This window comes from Thalia democratica, chromosome 7 (genome assembly GCF_965202585.1).
Source record: "Thalia democratica chromosome 7, ktThaDemo2.hap1.1, whole genome shotgun sequence".
Classification (NCBI taxonomy): Eukaryota; Metazoa; Chordata; class Thaliacea; order Salpida; family Salpidae; genus Thalia; species Thalia democratica.
In genome coordinates, this window is record NC_139171.1 from 27,383,722 (window position 1) to 27,394,379 (window position 10,658).

A 10,658-nucleotide genomic window follows, 5' to 3' on the forward strand; every position below is an offset into this window, starting at 1 on the left:
TTACAGTATACTACCGCTTAAGTACGCACTTTTTTTGGTACGCATCACGCCTTAAGTACGCACTTATCCAGAAAGACAAAGTGAAGGATGTTATACTAGAACTTATAAGAAATTCCAGTTTTTTTGCCTAAATTTTCAATCATCAAGTTTTTCCAGATTATTTTATGTTTCTAGGTAGAATGGCCAACCTGCTGAGTTAGCCTGAGACTTTCACAATTTTTAAACTAGGGTGAGTAATCCTGAGTAGTCTAAAGTACCCTGAGATTGTGACAGTCCTGTTATTAAATGTTAATAAACTAAATACTTATGTAGTGATTTCAGAAAAGTAAAAAGAATAATGATATTTGAGCTGTAATGCTATAAAATAAATAAATATAGATGACAAAGTTAAAAAAAACCTACAAATACAAAATAATTAAGTCATAAATTAATTTAAATATACATACATCGATGTTTTGAAAATGTTTGGTAAACACAATGTAGTTTGGTACTTATCCTCTAACAAAACAAAATGTAGCTTAATATTTTTTTTTAAATCATTGACTGACATTGACTTTCTATATTAAATATATGTATTAATTATGTAGAAACTTTTTATAGAAAAAATAAATCATTTTAAAATTTAAAAAAAAAATTTACAAATTAGAGTTATGTATTAAATGTTATTTAAAATAAAAAGACTTGTTTGTTTGGCTTAATTATTTGGTGGCTAGTTGTAAGAAAGAAAACAAACAACTAAATTTCATAATATACTATGTCGTCAAAAAGTACGCACTACCCGTGCTAAGTACGCACTTTTTGGTCGGGTTCAATTTGTGTACTTAAGCGGTAGTGTATTGTATTTCTGGTTATATCAGAAATTCCAACAATTTAAATTCTAAAAAATGAATTTGAGACATCTAAAAACTAACATTACTAAAAATCCTCTACAAAATAAAATAAAATTTAAAATATTAAACTAAAAATTACTAATATTGTTACGAGTTTTTTAGGAGAGTATCTGCTCCAATGCTTTATCAACGCGACCCGTGGTAAAAACCAGTAAGCTCTATCGCTATGAAAATTTTGAAAGACTCCAATACTTTGATAAGTTTCTTTAGTATAGGGTTTTTTAAACTACTTAAAACTTTTTTTTATCAAACCTTAGGGTAGTTAAAATAAGAAGTCCATATAAGTCATACTAAAAATAAAATATTTATATGGATGTTTACAAAATCAGTAAAATAAGTTCTTCAGTTAGTATTCATTCAATATTTTGTGGCACGTTTCAATTTAGAGATACCAAAAGGAACAGTTTAAAAAACTTCTTGAAAATGTTTAAGTTAAATTAGTTTTTAAACATGTTCTGTAGGTCTTTTTAACTACATCGCTATGACTGTAAAACTTGTTTCTAGTTAATTGAAGGATTGAATCTTAAATTTATTTAATAAAAAAAAATGTGCTAGAAACAGTACCAACTGATCCGTTAAATCTCATTATAATTAAAACGCGACAATTACTTATGTTGATGAAAGCTGAAAGGTAGCGGCTACAAACAGGAAAACATAAAGTAATAACATTATTTCAGGTAAAAATCAACTCTATTCACTCTGATGATTACGTCGTGGTATGTAAAATACTTTTGAACCGTGGAATTTGAAACAGCGAAACTGTGTAAAACAGAAAGCTACTAGATTTGTAAACGACACGATTCATGAAAAGCTAGAATAAAAAATTTGAAGTGCTCTAGGATTACTTCATTCGACTAATTTTAAATTAAAAGTTGTTGAGTATCTAAAACAGTTTTTTAGCTCAAATCCTATAATATCATATATAAACAACTAAAACTTTCTATTATTTTAAGTTTTATATTTAACAACTATAAAAAAGTAAAAGTTTTAAAATTAATCTATTTGTGATTACATATTTTTATAAAAGTTTACTAACAGAGCAAAAAGTTTGTAAGCATCTTTGCTCAGGCTATTTTATTCTACATTAAAATGTTTATAACTGTATTTGTTTCTAAAACTATCTTTCTAACTAAATTCAAAGTTATCATAGAGTTAACAACACATATAGGTAGAAAATTTGAACAACAATATCTGAGAAAAAAAAAATATAATTTTTAAACAAGCTTTATAGCAGTTAAACTGCTTAAACCAAACATTTATTAATCACTTAAATTGTTACTAAAAACAAAAAGTGTAATTCAAACGATGAAATTTTATTGACAGCGAGACTAGAAAAAAATACTATATAAAGTATAGTTATAACTAATAATTAATTAAACTGTTTAAATAATAAAACAATTATAAACCTAAATACGAAAACTCGTGGTTAAAATTAGAAAAAAAAAATCGCGTAAATTTAAAAGTTAAAATGTTAAAAAATACTGTAAAAAAGTTAATAAAAGTTAAAAATTTTATCTATCAAATAACAAATAGTAATTCTATTTTTTTTTAGAGTTATCATTATGTAGAAATATTTTATAAATAAAAATAGATATATAATTGAAACATACATACCTTTACTAAAGTCAATAACCTAAACTAATTAATTATTAACAACTCCAAGTTTTTTAAGGTTGTAATTGTGACGAAATTATTTTATTTTAATATCTGAAATCGTAAAATTTATAATTGCGTCACTTTAAAAAGTGAGAAGTACAATATTTTAACAAAAAAATTGCAATTTTGTTTTGAAGTTTGCAAAACAGTTTTCTTCTCATTGAAATGGCTTTAACGAATTGTGACATTCTATTAATACTTCATATATAGTAAGCTTGTCAAAAATGTTTTCTTAAACTTCAAAATTTCTAATTTTAATTACAAACATTCTCATTTTTATAGCAATTAAACTATGTAATGATCTTCTTCTATTTATTTGATGGAAATACGGCCATGTGTTAGGGATGTGGTCATATGCTTCTACAGTATTTGTTTTAAAACTCGGGTCAAATTACCAGAAATTACAACTTTGCCTTCATAATCAGTACTGGCTGCACAATATCTTGCCTAATTGATTCTCGCAATTTCTCTTATTTAGTAGTTCTTAGGATCATACTGAAGACGAGAATTTCAAATGTTACTCGAAATATCGTTAAACCTGAGATATATAGTTACAGAAGTAGAACACAAAAACTTATACGACGTATCATAATTCAAACTAACTTAGCTATAAATAAATACACTCTTCATTGTAGATTTTTCTTTTTCAAAGTTTCCACCGTTTGTTTTTTTTAAACTTCTATGATTACAAAATAAATAAAAAATATAAAAGTTTTGATAACAGAACTTTACATCGTAATTTTTCTATTTGAGACTTTCAAAAAGTTTTTTTTTTGTTTCAAGCTTGCGTTTGCATTCACAAAAAAAAAACTAGTGTCTAAAGTTATATCTTTTTGTGATTTCAAAGAGTCTTGTGAAAATAAACGAAGCCGGATTGTTAATAAGAGATGTTTTGCAAACTTATATTTTTCTTCATATTCGTTGTTAATATATTTGTCTAAAGCTTAAAACACTTCAAGTTATGAATTGATTAGCATTTTAGATTATAGTAAAATATCTTTAACTTGAGCAAAGTCAAGCTCTAAGAAGTTATGAGTTTCAGCAACTATTGTAAAAAACGTTCTGTGCAAACCATAAATGTTTAAGCAAGATTGGATAAGTTAAAAATGATTAGTAGCTTAGAAACGCAAGTGTTCTTTACAGACAGATAGACTTGTATGTACTTGCAGATTTTTACTTTTGGCCTTTCCTTAAGCAAATACTTGAAGTTCTAATAGTAATATCGTTGTTATTTTGTGGAAAATTAACTAAAAAAAATTAGACCTAAATAATAATAACAAAAGTTTACAGATAAGTTTTTTAAATCAGCAGTTTAAGATATATTATACTTATTACATCTAAAATAAGGTTCTTCAATTTTTTATCTTAACACTCCTATTAAAGAAATAAAAAAGCAATGACCTCCTCTAAAATATTTCTAAAGAATTTACTATGCACTTTCTTTGGTACTTTTATTCCTTTTTGGTAAAAATTGTCTTTTATATTTATAGTTTTTTATCAAATAAAAAGTACTATAAAATTAAAATTTAAATAATATTTTAAAACTAAGTAGTATTTTTTATAGAACTGTTTTCCAAAAAAAGTAATATTTCTCATTTATTTAAAATTAATTCTTTTCTAGCTGTTATGCTGATTAAGAATAGGCTCTATTTATGTATTTTAAAAAGTTTATGCTTTTTAGCGCCACCTAGTAAAATGTTTTGAAAACTAATCATTTGCATCTGTAATATACTTCTTAAATAAAGAAGCTTATATTTATAAAAAAAGATAAATTAAATAGATAATTTTGTTAAGTTTAAACATATAAAAAAGCTATGCAAAAACATAAGGGACGTTATACATTTAAAATAAGTTTTTTTTTTATTTTAAAATAAATAAAAATAGCTTGCAACATGAATGATAAACTAAAAAACTTAAAATTTTGAACATTTTTTTGAAATGAAATGAACTATAGTTTTTTATGTAGTACTTTAGAATTTTACTTCTATTTTAAAACCTGCTTTAAAAACTTTATTATTGTTTAAATTAAATTTTTAATACAGATGCTAGTTAAGTTAAAAAGATTATATTGTACAATGTTGCCTTAATTTCAGGGTACTATGGATACCTTTTGAAGTTTATGAAAATTTCAGGACAGTTCAGGATAACTCTAGGTTTTTTTGATTTTTTAAGTCAAGATAGTTTTTTCTTCTATGATGAAACAATCAGTACATGTTAAGAGTTTTTAATAATCTCAGCAAATATATTTTTCTAAATATTAAATGAAATTAAGCTGAATTGTTTTTAATATTTTTTTATTTATACCAGTTTGATTAAATAAATTGATTTTTATTAGTTTTAAAGTTCAAAATACTTTTTGAAAGATTTCAAAATACTTTGGATGATTCAATGCATTTAAAGGTCACTCAGGACACTTTTTGACTTAAAGGGTGGCAACCCTGTATAATTAGATAAATTAACCCTCAAAGCTATTTAGAGCATCAAATTTCATAGTGTAATTTTAGTTAGCTTATGTAAAAGATTTTTTTTTTTAGTTATACTTCATGACTACAAAAGAATACTTAATACTTTACAAAAATTAACCTTTATTTCAGAGTAAAGTTTTAAAGTATGGAATACTTATTAACAAATATAAATTTTTCAACTATATTTTGATATATATTCTGTTAATAACTTTATTTTCATAGTTAATTCAACCTTGTTTAATTAAAAAGTTTTAGGTTGAAAAAAAAACATCATTTTATTAGAAAAAAAAGCTTTTTTTATTGTTTCTAGTAAGGGCTTATTTTTATTTTAAGGAAATTAAAAAAAAAACTTTCTGAATTAATGTGTTAGCAAGAGGGTGAAGATTTTGATAAAAGTCTTTTAATTTATGATTTTGCATGATAGTATCCATTTCTTATCTTTGCATTTTTTTTGCTAATATTTTAGAGTTTTTTTTTACTCTTAAATTTGATTAAAAATAATTTTAAATATCTCAGATTTTTTATCTAATTTATTAACAAATTTTAAGGTGGATTACAAATTTTATACAACTTTTAAATAAGCATTCCTTGTATTTTTACAATAGCTATACATTTTGAAAGTTTCTTTATTAGTTTATATTGTATAACTACTGTAAACATAGTTAATAATGTGTGGTTTTTAAGAAACTTTCGTTATACAGGTTTATTTTAGAACTAAATTATTAAGTTCAGTTTTCTTAAGTTAGAAGTAAGTTAAGAAGAAACTCTGCATTATTTGCAGGATTTTAAATATGACCTTGCCACACTTTATGCTTCCTACTTATTTTAGGTAGCTTTATTTTTGGAAAGTTTTAACTGCTTTTTATTTAACGTTTTTAAAAGAATTTAAAATAAAAAACTTCAAGGAAAAGCTTCTTGAATCTAGTTTTATTAGAAAACTGAGCAAATATTTTTTTTCAGACTCTGGTTTATACTTTTTTCTACAAAAATTATTGTTTTAAGATTGAAAACTTTTTGTATTTCATTTTTTATAACATTTCAATGGATGTGTACATGTCTTAATTTTCTCGAATTAAATTTGTAAGTTTTAGAGTGGTTTATAATTTTATAAATACTTTAACATTTTAACATACTTCTTTGTAAAACAATTGTTTAGTTACCTTTTTTATACAAAATAAAAATATAGTTTTAGATTATAAAGTCAAAACTTCTAAAAAATCAAGTTGTTAGTCTTGAACAACTTAGATGTAAGTTTTGCATCAAGTTATATCAGTATAATTTTTAATCTTTTTTTCCAGGTTAATTTAAAACTTTAAAATGTGTTATATTTTTTAACTAAAATTAAAAAGAAAACAGTTTTTAAACATAAACAAGTGTATATTTTTATTGTTAAAGTCAATAAGTTTTTCAGAAAAAGTTTTTTTTTTGTATATAATTATTTTTACATATTTTAGTTTGCCTAAAACCTGGAATCCTGAAAAACTAAAAATCCTGGAATTTCACAATTAAGGCTAAAAAATCCTGGAAAGACCTGAATTTTGAGAAATTTTTGAAAAGTCTGGATATGCGTAGAATTAAAAAAAAATGTTTAGTTGTAAAACTATTAATATGACTAGAAAAATCTACCATATAGATCAACATTTTTTGTTATCTTCAAAATATTTTTATTAAAAACACATTGAGGTAGCTTAAGAGTTTTTTTTTAAAGTTATTATACTAAGATTTTAACCAAAAATACACCTTAAATCCTTTACTTTTAAAAACTTGGAAGAAATTAAGAAAATCTCGAAGAAACTTCTCAAAAAAACTTGGCGACCCTGATATAAGTTGAATTTAAAAAAATTTTGCATAATTTAAAAAATACACATTTTTGTGCCTTTACAAGTATTTATAAAAGATTTTTTAAATATATTTCGATTTATTTATTGTTTATGACTTTTTGAGGTTTAACTTGTTATTTTAAATTAATTGTAACATACTGATTTTAATTTATTAGTATTTTTATTGTGTTTATTACATTTAAGTATATTCATTACTCTAATTATTTGAATAAGCGAGTTATATTTAATAACTAGAGCAATATTTTTTGGTTAAGACAATAACTATATTTATTTTTACATAAAAATACTATGCAACTAAAGATAGATACAACATTTAATAAGACTATTACTCTTTATATTTTTAAGAACTATTTATAATAACAGTAAATTAATTCTACATTTATAAAATACAATATTAAATGAAAATGTTAAGATTATTAAGTTGTTGTAAATTATACAATACTGTTAAGTGTGTTAAAAGTTCTCTATGTATAATTCTTTTAGTTTTTAGTACAATCCTGAAAGTCAAAAATGTGTATCTTATATAAGCAATAATTTTTGCAAATAATTTTTGCAATTTGAATTGTAAAGTATTTAATAAAAACTAAATTTTAAGCCTGACAAACTTATATTTGGAACTAAATTCATGTTTTTATTTTAAATAAAATATTTTATGGGTTTACACCAGTAGTAACATATTATTAGTAGAGTTTAGCAACATAAATTGCCTCGTTAAGAGCTATTACTCATACTTCAAAATTCTTTTTTTTTTTAAGTTTCAAAATAACTGCAATAGTGTTAGAGGTAGTTTAAATTGCTATGTTCCTGCTGTTATGACATCATCACATTCACTTCAGATATTTTAAATTTTTGTTGTTTGTAAATTTTTCGAGCTAGCTACTGGTTTTAGTAAATAAGCTTACATTGTAATTTTTTATTCTCAAAGTTTTTATAATCAAAAACTTAATCTATTAAAACGAAAAATTAAAAACTAAAAATTGTTTAAATACTTTGTAATTATTTTTTATCAAAACTAATCAACTTATCTTCGTTCTTATTTGATAAAAATCTATCAAAAACTTAGTATTATAATTTTATTTTCTTTATCAAACATCATAATAAAAAAATGCTGGTAAAATACAAAATTTATTTATTTTAAACAAACAAAAATCATTGTAGGTTAACAGCCATAGGAGACGCCCTATGTTTTTCTTAAGGGGTAAAGGATAAAAAAAAACTTAATTTGATATTCTAAAAATAATTTAAGTAAATGTAAATACTAGAACTAAAATAAATCGTCTGTTAACTAAAGTTTAAAAAGAAATAGATATTTTAAAGGTTTTATATTTTTTTATATTTGAGGTTCTTAAAAAATTTTAAATTCCTTATCACTTAAAGGTTAAAACTTTTTTTTACAAATAAAATTTTAGATAGTTAATTATGTAAAATAGTTTTATAATGCAGGTTATACTTTTTACTTAGAGGATACGCAAAACCTTTTGTAACTGGAACCTTTGGTTCACAATCACTTTAAGTATCTGACGTTTTAGTATAAAAAGCGATCCTGACAATTTTTTTAATTCAGTAATGTAGGTCTTATACACTTTCAACCTAATTTAAATACTTACAAACAGTGCTTTGAATACTTTTAGCAAAGCTACAAAAATGAAAACAAAGTGTCTTATTTGTTTTATGAGTTTAAATGTAGTGTGTAGATTTTAGGCTTGGTATTACGAAAAGCATAAAAACTATAAAAGTAATCAAAATATATTTTTAGATTTTCTTTATACTTTTATAATGCCTAAAAGAACAAAGTCCGAATTTGAAGTAGAACCAGTTGAAAAGAAAACCAAAAACAACAATGTTAATGACAATAAAAGCAGTTGTTTTGCACTTCCTCATGAAAATGAACATAATGAGTTTATAAGGTCATGCATTAGCAACACTTTAAAAGATAATGATAAAAACGCATTGGAAAAAGTGAAGAACTTTAATTCTAAAGGTGGGCAATTAATTTTTGAAATAGTTTAAAAATATATTTTCTTTAGGTTTAACTTAGAAAAATATAATAATTTATTTAGTAGTTTTTTTTTTCACATTTCTTTTAATATATATATATATATATATATATATATTTTGTACTGAATATTTGTAATGTACAATATTACGTCATACTGTTTTTTGTTTTTTTGCATAATTTTTGTATCTTTGTTTAGTACAGTGCTTTTATTTTGAAAATAACTGGCTGATGATTAGAGCTTTATGAAAAATTAAAGCTTTATGAAACATATGTTCCAGAATTTTTAAAATCGCCATTTTAATAAATTATATATATATATATATATAGAGCTAAAATACACAAAATAAAATTTTTCTTTGGACAGCTGTTTCTGCGTTTAATTCGCGTCTTCTGCAAAGTTATATTCAATGAAAAAACTACTATATATTTATATTATTTTAAAAAATAGTATATATATATATAATTTAAAATATTTTCGCATACTTTTGCAGTACAATTTGATAGCCGAAAGATTTTGTCTGCATGTAATAAGTTTTGATATCAGCAATAAAATAAAACATTATATAAATAAAATGATTTAAAATTAACTATACTTGATATCAATTTTTTACTAGTTTTATAATTAAACTAATTAAAATTTTATCGTGGAAATTCATTTACATTATACATCACATTCAATTTAAAAAAGAACTGATGATATTATTATTTTTAAATCTTTATTACATAGTTGTGAACAGTAACCTTTTTTCAATGGTTCTAACCTTTATAGTATGTATGAAACTATAGTTTTCAATACCCAAATAAATAATAAATAATGTTTTTTATATAATTCATATATACTTTAAAATTACCCTTTAAAATGTTTTTGAAATTGCACAATTTTTTTTTATCATTGAAGTATAAAAACATACTTCTACTTATCTTACTACTTGGTTAACTTGTAGAGCTAGAGTTTTGTAAGTTTATCGCTACTAAAAAAGCTATACTCGACAAAAGTCTACCATTATCCTATGCAAAAGTTGACAAACCTATTAGTTAAAATCCTCAATTTGTTTTTTAAAAATTGGAAATTAAAATAGAATTACTACCTTTTAAAGTATTCCCTGATTTCTCTATTGCTAGCTTGATTTAGCTCTATAAATAAAAAAGTATATTCAGCGATTCATATAGTTATTCTTAATTTAGAACATAAGCCCCTTACCGTTTATGGGCAGGACAATATTTTATTTTAATAATATGAATTAAACTGATAAACTTTTATATATTACGTGCAAAACAAAATGAGTTTTTAAAAGACTTTAAAATTAAAAATTTCGTTATAAAAGCTATTGTGAAAAATAACTAAGACACTTCAAAAATTTTTTCCTTGATTTCTATAAAGTCATATTCATAAATTAAAATAAAACTTATTTTAACTGTGAGGTCTTTTACATTGTTCAATATAGCTGCTATATAAGGTTAAATAAAAACCTATGTTAAATTTGTTTTTTAACACCTTGTGCTAATAAATTTAATAAACCTTTATAAATAGGTAACGAATCAATGAAGGATACTGAAATAGTTTTAGCTTTGAAAATAAAAAAAATTCTATTTAAAGACAACGAAGAAGTCAGAATAACTAAAATTATTAAAGAAAACAACAGTCTAAACGATGTACTTTTATCTTATTTCTTAGCAAAAACGTTTTACTTACCTAAACTTTCTGACAACTGCTTTAAATACATTGAGCGTTGTTTTGTTAAAGTTGTTCAAACAAAAAACTTTTTAGAACTAGATTATGCCTTAATTAAAAATATCCTATCTAGCT